The 16556-nt window shown below is 45.8% G+C and overlaps 1 protein-coding gene across 20 annotated transcripts in view; it reads left to right on the plus strand.

Moving 5' to 3' along the window:
* Nucleotides 1–16556, plus strand: part of EIF4G1 (eukaryotic translation initiation factor 4 gamma 1) — a 980016-nt gene that overhangs the window by 76405 nt on the left and 887055 nt on the right. The gene's annotated exons all lie outside the window — the stretch shown is intronic.

Consider the following 16556-nt stretch of genomic DNA (forward strand, 5'->3'; position numbering starts at 1 on the left):
TTTAAATTTTTTTTACCCCCGTCTCCCCATCACAACATTGTTCTCTCTAACATGCAAGCAGACTCTCGCCCCTGTATAATTGTTCTTACCCCCACCGAGGTCTGGATCCTCGTGCCGACATGTACAGCCCTTGACCCCGCCTTCCCGAGTCCCATGACATCCACCCTCAGTTAGGGTGACCAGGAGTCCCTGTTTTGCCAGGACGGTCCCCGTTTTTAACCAGCTGTCCCAGCAAATTTCAAGAAATTTAGCTCACGTCCCGGTTTTTGGAGAGGGTCGACTGAAAAAGGGGGGAGGTGTTTTTTATGTTTCACAAAGCAGGGATAGTTAACAGTTGTTTCAAGAAAGCAATTTAATTAACAGGCAAGCTACTGGGCTTAAAAATTGCATTTTATGTATGTTCTTACTGCCTGTTCTGTAATTCTCTGCTGAGGAGCTCTCTCATTGCTTGAAGTAAATTTGTAGTCCTTCTAATTTTGTGAACTGTCCCGGTTTTTGTCTTTAAAATTCTGGTCACCCTACCCTCAGTCCATGACATCCCTTACCCCGCCATGAGAAGCTTTGCCTCTGCCACCCCAAAGTTTGTAGACCAAGTCCTGTACCGACCATAGCCGCCGTTTTGTGCAGCTCCCGGCTTTTCTACATTGATCTTTTGGTACTAACACTCTTGTATAGTGACTCAAGCAGTTCCATATTGTATGCTGACTTATATGCTCTATATTAATAAAATAGCATGTGCAACCCCGTTTCCTCTAGCCATATCCAGGATATTTAACACCCCCCACCTTTCGTGTGCTGGCCATTGCACCGCCCTACCCATTTCCAAATCTATTTTTTCCATTTCTGCTTGTTTAGGATTACCTGACCAGGTGGAGTTGATACCACGGGGTTCAGGGAACTGCCTGTAGAAATTAGATATTGTAAAATAAGTGTGCAAATGTAAACCCGAGTGAGCACGGCCCTTCCCCTTCAGTGTAAGTTAAACGTTGAGGATAAGAAAAAATACTAGCACTAATTTATAATGCTCAGTTACAATTTATACATCAAATCTACAAATGCAATAGAATATGACCCATTATGCCGTAGATTTGATAGTTTTTTTTCTTTGCCAGATAATCTGAGCCTAATTGGGCATTAAATGCAACTGAAAAGTTCTTGATGCAAGTATCCCTTCTTATCCTATACGTGAATGTGGTACCTCGCCGTCTGCTGGCCTTTGTGCCCCATACATGTACTTCCTTGTCTGTACATCCTATTTACCATTTCTTCATGCGTTAATACATATAAACGTTTATACATGTATTTATGTACATATACTAACAGGCATATATTTTGAGTACACCAGACAGAACAGAGAAATTAGCACTTTAGAAAAGCCTTCAACTGTGGGTTTTGATGATACGCTGTCCAGTGGCCCTAGAGTGCACTGCTGCGATTGCAGGTTATCTCTATTAAGTAGCATGCACTTCAGTGAAGATAAATTAGATAGCTACTATTAGGTTATCAACGTATTCATAATTCTAGCCTGTGACATGCATTTTTATGGATCTCAGCATGTGTTGGGTTCCTGAATTGACGACAGGAGCCTCGGGTAAACTAGCAATTTTATTAAGCTCTTCACTCAACCGCCTGTAGTCACAGAATGTTCGTTTTCCCCCAACTGTCCCTCCCACCACCATCAATATTCCACCCCAGGCACACATTAGGAAACAAAGGTAAGGGTGGAGAAAATACTCAAAAGGGTTTCAAGGATAACACGATAACTATACACTATAAGTGTCCATGGGTCTCATACAAAAAATCATTAACCTGTGTGTGGCTCAACTACATTTACTAGTGTGTGACAGCAAAAAGGTATCCAAGCTTGAAATATACCCATCAGTTATCGTCCGTTACCGCCCTTGTCATCATCTGGGTCTCCTCGCACCAAGGAGATCATGGTAGTAGCTGTCAGTGTATGATGAGACGCTACTAACTTAGTGATGCAAGAATGTTGTGTTCGGTATCTAAAATTAGTGGATATTAACTGATTAGCAGTGCGTGAAAAGTAAAGAAAATGTGATATGAAATTGGAGAGATCAGAGGCAAAATAATTTTATTAGCACCGCTCAAACTTCCAATGATTAAAAACAGTGCAAAAAAAGTAGCAGTTTGGATAAATATCTGCTACCATACAATAGGGGTCGACATGTTTCAGCAGATAATACGGACAAAATCGTCCTCTGCCTTCATCAGGACCTCACTTTTGCTACTGCAATGAGTGATGAAAAAGAACAATAAAGAGAATATTAAAGTTAGATTTTAACCATGTCGCCTGGTTATCCATGGGACATCCAGTTCCTCCTCCTGATTGCTATTTTGCAGGAGTTTATGGCTTCGCCTCACCTGGCTGCGGCTCAGGTAATTGGAGCACCGCTCTCTCGGTCGGTACTCCAGGCCAGCTTCAAAGCCGACTTTTTTTGCACTGTTTTTAATCATTGGAAGATTAAGAGGTACTAATAAAATTGTTTTGCCTCTGATCTTTCCAATTTTATATCATTTTCTTTTCTTTACTTTTCACGCACTGCTAATCAGTTAATATCCACTAATTTTAGATACCGAACACAACATTCTTGCATCACTAAGTTAGTAGCGTCTTATATCATACACTGACAGCCACTACCATGATCTCCTTGGTGTGAGGAGACCCAAGGGGCGGTAACGGATGATAACTGATGGGTATCTTTCATGCTTGGATACCTTTTTGCTGTCACACACTAGTAAATATAGTTGAGCCACACACAGGATAATGATTTTTTGTATGAGACCCATGGACACACTGTGTTTATTATAGTGTTTTGTTGGGGGTTGTCCGTGCAAGGCCTATACATATACCCTAGAACCTCTTTCCATATCAGTGTTTTTTTAAACATGTTTTTATTGATTTTAATACAAAAAACAGACAGTAGGCATGTGTTAATTTCAAGGTTACAATCATAAGAACATATTTGCAAATATGATTCATTTCTTTCCTCGCTTCTCCCCTTGTCTCCATTTTATCGACCACACAGAACCCTCCCCCCTGGATACATCAACCCTCCTCAGATTCTTCATCTGAGCTTTCATCGTCCGATTCAGGAATAGGGTCACAAATGTCCCCCCTGTAGGTATTCCAGTTAGTCCAAATTTTTGACCATTTGCGAGGGCATTTCCTAGTTATAAACAGCTCTCTCCGTAATCATTGTGGTATCCATGTCCCTGCACCAAGCCCCTAAAGAAGGTACTTCAGCTGCTCCCCACTTCTGTGCCACCTTTCTCTTTGCCACCATGAGGCCTAAAGTCGCCCAGACTTGCCCATGTCGAGATGTCATTTGGCTCCCAGATATTGAGAAGGCATCGTCTTGGCTCAGGCAACAGGGAAACCTGCAGTGTTTGGGATATTGTACGCAATATCTGGCGTCAGTAATCCGTTAGTAGAGGACATTCCCAGATTGTGTGGAAAAAGGAACCTTCGTTCCCACAACCTCTTAGGCAATATGGGTGTTGAGTCTTACCAATTCTATGAAGTGTAGTTCTAGTGAGATAGGCTCTATGCAAGATTTTAAATTGCACAAGCCTGAGTCTGGCCGAAATTCCCACCTCCTTAGGGGAAGCGAGCGCCATCTGCCAATCTGCCTCCTCTATGACGTCAATGTCTGCCGTCCATCTCTTTCAGTGTTGCCGTGGGGTCTGACATATTGTTTGAGTTTGCGGTATGTGAATGAGGTGGCTCGCCTAGGCATAAAGTCTGTGAGGAGCCTATCTTCTAGCGGGGAGGCCTCCGGTATATTCTCGGTCTGGGGTAGAGCTGTTTGGAGTGCGTGTCTGATTTGCATGTAACGGAATGACTCAGTTGGTGCGAGCTCGTATTGTTGAAGCTGGTCAAATGAAATAACCGCCCCATTATCCCATAGGTCACCCACTGTGGAGATACCGATGCTATCCCAGTGTTCAAATCCCTTGCTGTTTCTTAGGGTCCCTAGCTGCTTCGCGCCCCACAGGGGCGTGAGTTTGGTTATGACCTCCTTCCAACCCAATTGCTTCTGAGCCGTATACCATAGCATGGCCGTGTGTTTCGTCGGGCCCACTAACTTCAGCGCTCTCCTTCTATTATATAGGGCCGCTAGCATATTGTCTGTACCCAGCTGTGCCCAATCTGCCATGTATGCTGGGTCCGTCCGAGCGGCGTGTATCCATTGATTTATTACTTTTAGGTGTGCTGCCCAGTAGTAAAGGCGTATGTTAGGGAGTGCTATGCCGCCATCGTACCAACTGCGATGTAGTTTGACTTGAGCAATGCGTGCTGGTTTGTTGCCCCATAGGAGTGTGGATACTTGTGTTGCTATTTTAAAAAAATACCTTATGGGCACCAGATGTGGCGTATTCTCCAGCGCATATAGGAATTGGGGTAGGGCCATCATCTTAAATAGTGCAGCTTTACCCAACATTGTTAGGGGCAGTGACTTCCAGTGTGTCACGTCTCTGCGTAGTCGTTCCAGTGGGGGTGCCAAATTCTTAGCAAAGAAGGTTACTGGGTCTCATGTGTAGACCCAGATATTGAAACGTGTCTTGGGAAATTGTTAGTGGGCAGTGAGGGAGGAGTCGTGGTGTCAGACCCTTCAGCGGGTATAAGACTGACTTGTCCCAATTAATGGTGTATCCCGAAACACTCCCAAATGTGTCACATAGCTCGAATCAAAACCAGCAGAGTGTTTTCCGGGTCTGTCAGGTACACCAGAATCTCGTCTGCGTAGAGGGAAATACGGTCTTCCCACCCCTCCGTCCAAGTAATACCACGCAGAAGAGGAGTGTTAACCACTTGCGCCGCTAGTGGTTCCAAAACCATTGTAAAAAGTGGCGACAGTGGGCATCCCTGTCTGGTCCCTCTTGTCAATGTTATGATGTCTGAGAGTCACCCGTTCATTGCCACGCAAGCCACTGGATCTGCGTACAGGAGTCGGATCCATGCGCAAAATTTAGGGCCGAAGCCCAGGTGCGGAAGAACTGCAAAACGGTATGGCCATTCCACCATATCCAAGGCCATTTTTGCGTCTAGGGAAAGGACCGCTGCTGTCTTAGACAGACTATGTTCCCGCGCCAGTAGACTGTGTAAACGCCTAAGATTAAGTGCAGTGTTCCTGTTTGGCATAAAGCCCGACTGATCCGGGTGAATTAGGTTGGGGAGATGCGTCTGTAATCTGTTCGCAATTAATTTGGCCAGAATTTTGGACTCTGCCTTGATCAGTGATATTGGGCGATATGAGAGACATTCCGTCGGGGGCTTCCCCGGCTTTAGGATAGCCGCAATGGTGGCCATTCTCTGGTCCATAGGTAGTGTTCCCTGTTCTAGACTGTTATTGTACATTGCGAGTAAGTGCGGGCTGAGGGCGTGTGTCAGTAGCTTATAAAGCTCCAGTGGGATTCCATTGGGGCCTAACGCTTTGCCGGATTGCTGGGAGTTAATTGCCACTTTGACTTCCTCAACAGTGAGGTCGGCCTCAAGCTCCTCTGAAGCCTCCAGGGCAAGTCCAGGCAGCTCCACCTCGTGCAAAAAGGTTGCAGCCTCCTCCGTGGCTATCGAGGAAGAAGCGTACACCACACTGAAATGATAAGCTAATGTCTTCACAATTTCTCCTGGTGCTGAAGTGAGACGCCCCTCAGCTGTGTGCAGCTGTGCTATAGTACGGTTCCCCCGTTCCCTCCTGTCCAGCCATGCCAATAACCTCCCAGCCTTATCACCTACATCGTAAATTCTGTGCCTGGTTGCTGTGATGGCAGCCATCGTTTCTTGTCGAAGGTATTCTTTGTTGTTGTTGCTTTAGCAAGAGAGTGTGAGCTGAGTCAGGTGTTGGTTTGGCCGAGTGGGTAATGTCTGCTCTTTGCAGCTCCTGTTCGATTGTCATGAGGTCTCGGTGTTTTGTGCGTTTGTGTTCTGTTATGGAACAAATAGCCTGACCTCTGAGGACAGGCTTGTAGGCCTCCCACAGTACGGTTGGAGAGCGCACTGAGGCTTCGTTTTCGTTGAAGAAATGTTTTGTGGCGTTACGGAGTTCCTTCCGTATTTGCGATACATGCAAATAGCCTGGATATATAGGGTATAGTCGCTTGTGAGAGGTATGGGAAGAGGAGAGCGTCAAAGTCACCGGGGAATGGTCCGATACCTCTCGGTCCAATAGCGATATTTGCTACACAGGGAAGGGTGGACTCAGAGGTCAGGAAATCTAGTCTGGATAGATTGTCATGCACTTGTGAGTGGACGGTGTATTGTCTATCTAACGGATGTTTGTCTCCATATATCCGTTATTCCGATTGCCTCTACGAAGCTCCGCAGGCGGGAGACTCCAGGCGCTGCCGCTCGTTCCGGGTGTCTGTCCATAGTAGCGTCCATTGTGGCGTTAAAATCCCCACCAATGAGTAGGTCCCCGCTAGGCAGAGACAGTAGGAAATCGCTGAGGGCGGGAAGAGCCATTGTCTGCTGCGCCAGGGGGATATATACTGATTCCATGTTAACAAGTTTGCCCTCCCATTGGCCGTGTATCGCTGCAAACCTGCCCTGATCGTCATGTTTTGTCTGTTTGACTATAAAGGGTGAGTTATTTCTCATTAAAATGCCAGTTCCTCTACACCCTTCTGAGAATTCTGCGTGTACTACCGTTTTGAACCCTCACCTATCCATTGCTTTGCAAACCGCTCCCGTGAGGTGAGTCTCTTGTAGGAGTACCAGTGTAGGGGCCTGTAGTTACGGGGCTCGTAACACCAACCCCTGTTTAATTTTATCTCCTAACCCGTGGACATTCCATGTAATCACTGTGAGTGGGGCCACGGGAGCAGTCTGATTCTCCGTCCGTGCACTAGCGCTGGTTGTGTCCGTCCCCATGTCTAAGCGGAGTGGGAAATGAATAGTGTAACCTTGTCATGCCCTGTAAGGAGACTATATGCAATAGATACCATGCTCTGAGGTCTTTTCCATTATAAATCACAACTGAAAAACCAAAACTCAGAGTTCCCCCACCCCACAACACCACCCCCCTCCCTGCCCGACGGACTTTGAACTGCCCGCCACCCCAACTTAGCAGAGTGCTCTATCCCAACCCACAACAGAGTACTTGCGTGTAGGGGTTGCGAAGTCCAGTGAGACTGTGACCCCTCTTTGCCGGCTGGGCCCGTTTCTGCCCCATGGCCAGAGCCGGCTTGTTAGAAATGTCAATGCGCATCTGAGGTGAACTGATTACAGTTCTTTCCAAATCGGTCAGATTCATTTCAAACCAGGGTTTTCTGTTTCCGTTCTTTGTGAGTCGTTTTCATCAGGTGTAAAGAGTTCAGGGCTGCCCATTTCTGCTCCGTCGGTTCGTCGACGCTGGTCTCTACCTCCACGCCTGGATCCGTCTTTTGTCCTCCAACCTTCGAGCCAGCCATATGCCTCCTCAGTCTCGAAAAACCAAGTCTTTCCTTCTGCCACTATTCTTAGTCTTGCCGGGAACATGGAATAGGGTACTTCACGCGCTCGTAAAGCTTTTTTGACCTCCAGAAAGCTGCAACGTCGTTTAGATACTGCTGCCGTGTAGTCGGGGAAGAAAGATATCGGAGTTCTGCAGCCGGATTTGCGGGGAGACTCGTGCGGTTTGGAGAATAACATCTGTCTCTAAAGTTGAATAAACGCACCAGCACTGGTCTTGGGGGGGGGGGGGGGCCCTGGCTTGGCTTTTCCGCCTGGAACACGATGAGCCTGCTCCACCGAAAAGAACGTGGAGAGTCCTTTAGGCTGCAGTCTAGTTTTTATCAGTTCTTCTACAAGTAGGTCCATTGCCTGGGTGCCTTCACTTTCCGGAATGCCTAAAATTCGAACATTATTTCTGCGAGAGCGTCCTTCCTGATCATCCAGCTTCTCTGCTAGAATTTTGTTTTCTGACTCGAGCCGCAAAACCGTTTTCTTCAACACTGCTGTGTCGCTCGCTAGTGATTTTGTGGTCTGCTCCACCTCTGCTACTCTGGTGGTGATTTTCTGAAAGTCTGCCCGGAGCAACGACACATCAGCGGAAATGGAGCCCACTGTAGTCTGTATGTTAGCCAATGCCGCCATTATGTCTTCCAAAGTCACTTTTTTAGTAGCGCCCTTTCCTTGCGCTCCACTCGATGAGGTTCTCTCCTCCTGCAACGGGGGGGAATTCCTTATTATATGCATATTTATCCAGTTTGGCTTGTCGTACGATTTCTGGGGCCTCTGCCCGACATGATGGTGTTCTAAGTCGGCTGTAGGGGACTGTTGCTAATTTCTATGGTTGACAAGTGGATTCCGATATCGCTTCGGTTTATGTCCCCCTCTGCTTCCCTCCGCCTTGCTTCGGGTTTTCCAGCACAATCCCCACCTACGGGGGTGGGGAACACGGAGGAGTGCCTGTATTCCTCTGTGTCTCTAGTAGGACTCACAGTGTGGATGGAGGCTTTTGTCCCGGGGGAGTGGTGTTCCACAACGGAGGCAAAGTTTATTGCCCTGCGAGGCTGCTCGTGGGGCGTAGTGGGTCACCCGTAGCATGTGGGTGGTCGTTCTGTAAGTCACTATGTTTCGTCTTAACACGTCTATCAAAGCCCCACTGGTAGGTCAATGTGCCGGTGTTAAATCGCTGTGGTTCGAGTGACTCTGTAGGGCCGAGACACCGCAGTTATCGTCTTGTTTGCTTGTGCGTCCTCTGGCGAAAGATTCACTGCTTGTGCCGTTACTCCTGGTCAGGTCTCTGCTTTTTGTGGTGCTGGGCCTTTCAGTCCCTCGTAACCGACCCCTCGGCCGTGTCCCCACCGCGGTGTACAGCGGAGTCTCAGGAGCGCCGCGAGTCCGCCCGCTCCAGCTCAGAAATGGGCCCCTGGTGCTCTATCGGTCGTGGAGTCCGTCTGGGCAGACTAATCACTCAAGGCTCCAGCGTCCGCCTTTAGTTCGGGCCGGATTTCCCATGAAACGCCGCACTCAGCAGCGCCAGGTCGTGGACGGGCCTCGGAGCCTAGCCTTCCGATGATATGCAGGTCGCAGTTCTTTTATTTTGCCCGGTCGTTCTTCGGGCCCTCTGGTTGCACTCCTACCTCTGTGTCTTTGCCGCTGCACAGGGGTGTTGGGAACAGTCCCGTCGTTCTTCAGATATGGACCCCCTGTCGGTCCGCCGAGGCCGCCACCGCAGCACTCTCCCTAGAGTTCCTCCGGCGAGCTGACTCACTCGAGCCCCGGCTTCCGTTGTGGAAGTAGGCCGCTATTCTTCTGCATGGTCTTTCCCTGGTTATCTGTGACGGATTATCACCGGGACCGTGGCATTCAACGCCGCTCGGTCACGGACATGCACGGAAGCCCCAGCCTCCCGTTAATAAGCAGGATAAGTGATCGGATTTAGCGGGAAGGGCACCTCTGCTCCGGAGCTCCTTCAGCAAGCAGCCATCTTCGCCGGCCGCTAGCACACACCCCCATATCGGTGTTTTTTTACGATAACTATACAGCCAACATTAAAGCTTTTCAATGTAACATTACTACTGTGCCAATCTTGTTTGTGGCATGATGTTCGAAGGCTTGTGGCCATATAAATTCACTTTAAAGTATTTTTCAGCAACTGGCAAACCCCTATGGATGTAGCCATTGTCTGTATTTTTAGATCTCTCTATATAATTTTTTCCTCCGATTTTGTGAGGTATAAGAATCCTAACCTGTTCGTGTTTTAAACCTCTGGTGGATAATAGTACCCAGTTTAAAGTGGTGAAATATGTAAAAATATTTAATAGGCAACGTCAACTCTGCAGACCTTTTGAGTTGTCAGGTCTACTGGAATTATGTGCCATGAGGGACAGACCAAATGTGATGGCAAAAATGCAAATGCATCTCTGGTGGTACATTCTTCCAATCGAGTTAGAAACGCTTTTACGAATTCTGTAAATTATGCCAAATATGGTGTTGAGTTAGCAATGATTGAACCCTTGACTCCGGATGGACTCCGTAGAACTATTGCTATACAATAACCTAATCTGTAGGTCTACTGAACCGAAATCCTATGAGTGGAGAGGACTCAGAATGAGTATAACAAGTGGAGTACTAAGAGGAAAGTATACAGAGTTAAGAGACCCTAAGGAAAAGTCGGATTCCCATCACTCACCAAAGTGATCAGTATTAACATCTGGGTATCCTTCCTACCATCCACTGTACCTCTTGATCGTAGAGGATATTCTCGTGGATTGTATCTCAAATGGGTCATGAAGGAAGAACAAAAGAGAAGAAAAAGCTCTCAAACATCACCTAGATGTGATCACAAAACAGTACGTGGGAATGATGGGAGCAGTGCAATAGTGTGAAAGTGAAATTAAGAAAGGATGTAATCCTTATTAAAAACAGTGCAAAAGCAGTTTTCAAACATAACTGCTTATAAATAAGGTAAACATGTTTCAGCCTGCTGGACTAATAGTCCTCGGCTTTCTTCAGGACCTGTCTGTATTTGGCGTTGCTACTTTATCAAAAACTATCGTAAAACAGTGATACATCGTAAAGGTTGGAATCAATACAACCTTATGTACCAAATTCGAATTCTCCTTATCGACGGGATGCAGATGGCACCTGTGAAAACACACATTGTAGTACTCAAAATGAAACAAAAACTGAACTGAGTCCGCAAATACCAGGATAGTGATATGTACTGTGGAGCATCAATGTCAAACAGTCAACTGTATATGTGTTGTACAAGGAATATTTACAATATTTTTGCTCACCTGTCTCTTACGAGGACTGGACCTCACCTCGCCTGGTAACAGCTCTGGTCAAAGAGGGCCGCGCTACAAACAAACTAGGGAAAGGGGGGATTTGTGAAACTACCGCCAACAGGTGCCAGCCCTTTCTACCTAATCCCTCACAGTTTTATCCCTTCGTGTTTCTACATCTCTCCCTTTAGGAGGAGTGGCGTCAGACACTTGGGAGGCTAGTATCTAAAAATGTGATCCGGAGTTTGAGTCTCACTAACTTCCATGTAAGAATGGACTCGTGGCACCTCCAACCACAGTGCTAAATTTCATGTTTATGCTGTTCAGTGCAGTTAGAATTATACATGTACTCTATTGACGTGTCTACGAGTGCAGTAACAATGGTGTTAAATGTCATCGTAGCACAGACATATGTATACATTATGGTATTCTTTAAACCTTCTTTAGAAAATCAGTATTGTAATCTCTCAACTTTAGAACCGAGTGAGCACCGCTGTTCATTTAAAGTAGCTCAGTGTATTGTAATCTTATGCAAAATCGCGAAGAGAGAATAGAAGTAACCCGGTCACAATTTTGAGACCGGCTTCTCAGCGCGATCTATTGAAAAAGATAGCATCTACACGCATTCTCGTTGCAAATGCAAAGCAAAAGATCCTTACCTATCTGTTGGTACCTCTGGCTCAAACTGAGCTGGACGTGGAGGTACCAGATAGTCGATTGGTGCGTCTTTTATCTCGCATATTTCCACAGCTGTAATCTGTTCAGTTTGAAGTGGCGCTGGAGAACGTCGTCCCAACGAACTACAGGGTGACTTAATAAAACTAGGGACCTTTAGTTTTTTGTACTTATTGTACCATCTGCCTGATGAAGCTACGAGAGACAGCAAATACAACAGTATTAATCCCTTCAATGGTGTTGAGGAATCATGATTCATCGTATGGCATGGGGCAAGAATCTCGCTATACTCTATAGTCTCTGAAAGAGTGAGCTGTACATTTAGTCTATAGCTCAGCTGCAGTCTATTCAGTTGGAAGTGGAGCTAGAAAATGACGTCACAAAGCACTACAAAATGACGTAGTAAAACTAGGGAACTGTAGTTTTTTTTTTGGTGCTTTTTGTTCGATCTGCCTGATGGAACTGCAGGAATAAACTGCAAACAAAACTGTGCTAGTCTCAAAGAAGGTATCAAGCAATCTTGATTCCTTATCTGGAGGGGCAACCATCTCACTATATTCTGTAGTCTCTAAGAGTGAGCTGTATTCTATTATCTGTAACTCAGCAGATTTTGAGCCGATTGTCACCCTCCACTCCAACTATAAATTGGATAAGATAATGTTTTTATCCTAATTTATAGCGCGGTCCATGGTATGGCATAATTTAAACCTTGTGTATCACTGCGAAGCTTAAATACCCATTTTTGTTCCTTGGTGAAGAGGAATTTCGACATGTCACTTATGTGCCAGTATGTACAGTTTTTCCAGAACCGTCCATACAAATTCCTCTGCTTTATGATCACATTCTACAAAATGTCTTGTCAATTTCATGGTTAGTTTCTTACATCTGAAAGTGCTCTTATGTTCCAACATTCTGAACTTGACTTTCCGAGTTGTCACTCCCACATACTGGATTTTACATGGGCAAGTTATTAGATAAATCAAATTATCATTTGGTTGGTAAAATTCGTCTGCACCCAAGGTCTGTTGGTGCCAATGTCTACTGCTTTAGACGGTTGGGTCTGTGGACAGACTGCGCAGGCTCCTCAGGGGAAATGGCCCTGGACTGCAGGAAGATTCCCAAAGTGGCCACACAGCTCTAGGGGATACTGCCTTGCCTTGGGCCGGGTGTGTACTAGTTTGTCACGTAAATTGATGCCTCTCTTTGAGAGGAAGGGGAATCTTATCATTGCAGCTGTTTAGAATCGTTAGTGTCTACGAACACATTTTTGAATGCCATTTGTCAAGGTGCTGAAAGTGTTGACAAACGTTAATCGCCCTAGCAGTGGTTTCTCCATGGGTGGCTCAAGTAGTGCATCGCGATTATTGTATGTGGCAAGTTTGAGGGAGAGCTTTACCAGTTTTTTAGGATACTTTCTGGCTTTTAGTTGCTCAGACATTTTGTATGCTCATATTTGCTCAATGTGTAACAATTCCTCCGTACTCTGAGGAACTGGCCATACGGCAGATTGTCGTGCAGAGATTTAGGGTGCTGACTTGTCACATCACAGGTGTGAATTGCGAGCCATCGGCTTGCAATATAGTTCGCTCTCCAAGACCGTTGGTGTGGAAAAAATAGGTAGGTCAAGAAATGCTAGCCTGTTCTTGTCTACCTCCACTGTGAATTTCAAAAAATCCTTCCTGGGATTGAGCCATTGTTGGAATTGTAAGATGGAGTTGGTGTTACCATGCCACACCACCAGCACATTGTCGCTGTAACACTTCCATAAGCGAATCAACTCCTAGAAGAGATTATTGGGTGTTAGGACGTGTTCCTGTTCAAATGTGTGTACATACAAATTAGCCAAGCTTGGCGCAAAAACACTGCCCATACTGGTCCCCGAGATTTGTAAGTAGATGGTTTCTTCAAATCTAAAAAAGTTCTCCTCTTAGCCAGCTGTGCACAGGCCATGATAAAATGACTGGGGTTATGGACTCAAGATCTGTGTTATTCAGTATCGAGGCAATGGTGCCTAAGGTTTCCTCTTGGGGGATAGAGGTATATAGTGATTCGACATCAAAGGAGACTAGTCTCTCCGTGTCAAACTCAACTTGCGGCAACAATCCTAACACATCTTTCGTATCTTGAAGATACATGGGCATTTTTTTGACTATGGGCCTCAAGACGTAATCCACAAAGGTGGATAACTAATCTAAAATAGAACCTAGGCCAGATATTATGGGTCTGCCAGGAGGTGGTCCTTGGGGTTTATACACCTTTGGTAATGTGTAAAAATATGGCATTACCGGATGTGTAGTTTGAAGGAATCCTGCCTCTTGGGTGGTGATCAAACCTTTGTTGGTAGCTCCTCTGATCCTTTCTTTGGCATCTTCCTTGAGAGGACGATAGAATATTCTGTCACCCAGCTGTCGTAAACATTCTGACTGGTATGCGTCAGTGTCCAAAATGACACTGGCTCTGCCTTTGTCTGCAGGCTTAATGGTTATTTTGTGATTCTCTATTCAGGTACGTAGGGCTTGTTCTCTCTTGGGCAAATTACTGTATGTACCTTTCTTCCTGGTACATAAATTAGTTATGTCCTCTTGGAATGCTTTCTCAAAAGTTAACACTTTAGGTGGTACACTGTGTGTAGGAGGATTAAAAATGGAGCGTTTCTTTAGACCGGTATTACCTTCTCCAATTGACAGCTGTACTGGTTCCTTATTTTTTTAAATTAGTGTAGGCGTGTATTCCGGAAGAATTGTGCAAGTTCGCACTGAATCTGGAAAGGATCTCCAGCACACGTGGCCACAAATCCCAGCCCTCGATTCAATACGAGTACTTGGTCGCATGTTAGAGACCTCTTGCTGAGATTGACTGTCAGACTGTTTCTGCACTGGTCCCCGGTTGGTTGAGTTCTTCTTCGTTTGGCTGCGGGTGCCTCCGTAGAACTATGACATAAGTGCTAGAGCATAGTGAAATTAATGTAGGTTTTAGAATGTTGAGTTTGTGGTTACACGCTCCGTGTGTGGCATAGTCCTTAGTGGGCACCCAAGCTGGGGAGGAAGATACAACTCATAACAAGATCTGGGATCAGTAACCCGAACATCAACAGTGCTCTCCTATAAAGTTTGCTGTGTTCAAGCAAACTGGTTATGCGTGCCACATGTGCTTCAGTTGAAGTGCTGAAATGGTGTTTGGCGTATGTGGAGTCAAAAACTCCAGCCTGTATAAAGCAGTTGAAGATAAAAGTTTCACTAAGCAGTCTACACATCGTTGGCCAAGAATCTGCTAAGGCCTTCGAACAGTACCGTGCTACTATGCAACCTAAAGCTATACATCATTTGAAGTTATGTTATATTAACAGGGTTTTTATAAAGCGCACAGCTACTCAGCTGAGTGTCCCGGCGCTGGGTGAGTGTGACTGAACTAGACGGGAAGGGATAGTATGTAGAATGCAAAGTGCTAAGTTAGTGCTGAAACAGCCATGTTTTTAGGGCTTTTCTGAAGGGAAGCAGATCCTGAAGTAGTCGCCCAGCAAGCGGCAGATCATTCCATAGTTTTGCCACTCGCAGCCGGAAGGAGCGGCCTCCAATTCGGGAGTATTTTACCACTGGAGTACAGACTAGCGCCAATGAGGCGGGGCGGGGCGGAGAGAACGTTGTGGATGATAGAACATCATTTGAAGTGATAACGTTTAAGGTGGATACAAGAGAGCTTAGAAAGCGCAGCAAATCGTGATAGCAAATAGTGATTCTCCAAATGAAATGCCAAGAGAATCTGAATTTCATTACACAGAAGCTAGCATTATTCTTTTAATGCCACTCCACGCAGCACTTGATAGAACTGTACATTATAAACCAACGTAGAATAGAACCTTGAATGTATGTCGTCCATGCACAGAACAATCTTCCTCTTTTAAATACTGCTCCTTGCAGATAAGTACCGTCCTATTAATTACTACCTTTTTAAAGTTGCGGTGTAGCTTTGTTATCTTTTGTTATTTGTACAGTATTTCTTCACGCTGTTTCCAATTAATGGAAACACCTATTTACATTTCACGGGTTTGCCATTTCGAAATACCTTGTTGGAATTTATTTATAAGGCTAGACCTTTTAGATTGCCAAACCCCTAGTGCCTAACAGCGTTATTGGGATGCGTACCTCAATCTGTGCAGCACCTGCACCGCTCCCTTGCGGCTTCAACACTTGGGGGCCCGGACCTCCAAGGCCGCCTGTACGCCTCGGACGGGCCCCTGCAGCATTTAATCCGGCTGCTGTGGCTGCTTTCCGGGTGTTCCACGGGCTCCTGTGTGGCTCCTGCTGTAAGCTGCATCTGCCCGATGTGTCTCCTGAGGCAGACGCGCATCAGGCAGGAATTGGGGGAAAGTGTTGGGCAACGGCTTCGCTTTCCCAACGTGCGGTGTGCCACCATCTTTGTTTGGACTTTGCTCTTTTTATTAAAATGAGACTGGACAGCTGTCCAGAGACACTGCAATGCTTCACTCACGCTGGTAGTTAAGTGTCTCATCGAATAGCGGATTGTCTGGTGATTTGTTTGTTCATGATCTCCTCATTTCAGTGCATTTATCAAGCTCCTGCCTATAGTGCACCTTTCATTACCTTGGGTCTTTATGTTTTAAACCCTTTAATTTGAGCGTTGCGCTGCTTTTGCCATTAGAACCTTTACATGTCTAATTCTGTTTAAACCCCCCCCCCCACTTATTATTTGATGTCCAAGCAAGGAAGTACCCTGAGAATGCACAGGGGAAGATTAATGAAGATTTGATGCCAAAAATGAATAAAACACGAAATGCGTACCATATGTATGCAAAACAATTGATCTGAGTAAGACTAAAAAGATCTAAGGGCACTGTTAATAACTACTGGTCTATTTCTGAGGGAGGCTCCAATTGGGTGGAAAAAGGAGGAAGCCTAAACACATTGAGGTGCTTGGACCTCCCATCCTTTTTAAGGACATTGACACCCTCTCAGAGAAGCGGTGTTCTATGCGGCACAAAACTGAGGTGTCCAATGCGGCACAGTGGAATCGGGAGACCCTAGTGGCACTCAAGATGCTGCTATGTAACATAGTTGTACATCCTATGGAGGGATCACGTTAAAGACTTGTACAACAAGGTTTTGAAAGAGCAGCAAATTGCGATA

This window comes from Lissotriton helveticus, chromosome 11 (genome assembly GCF_964261635.1).
Source record: "Lissotriton helveticus chromosome 11, aLisHel1.1, whole genome shotgun sequence".
NCBI classification, from domain to species: Eukaryota; Metazoa; Chordata; class Amphibia; order Caudata; family Salamandridae; genus Lissotriton; species Lissotriton helveticus.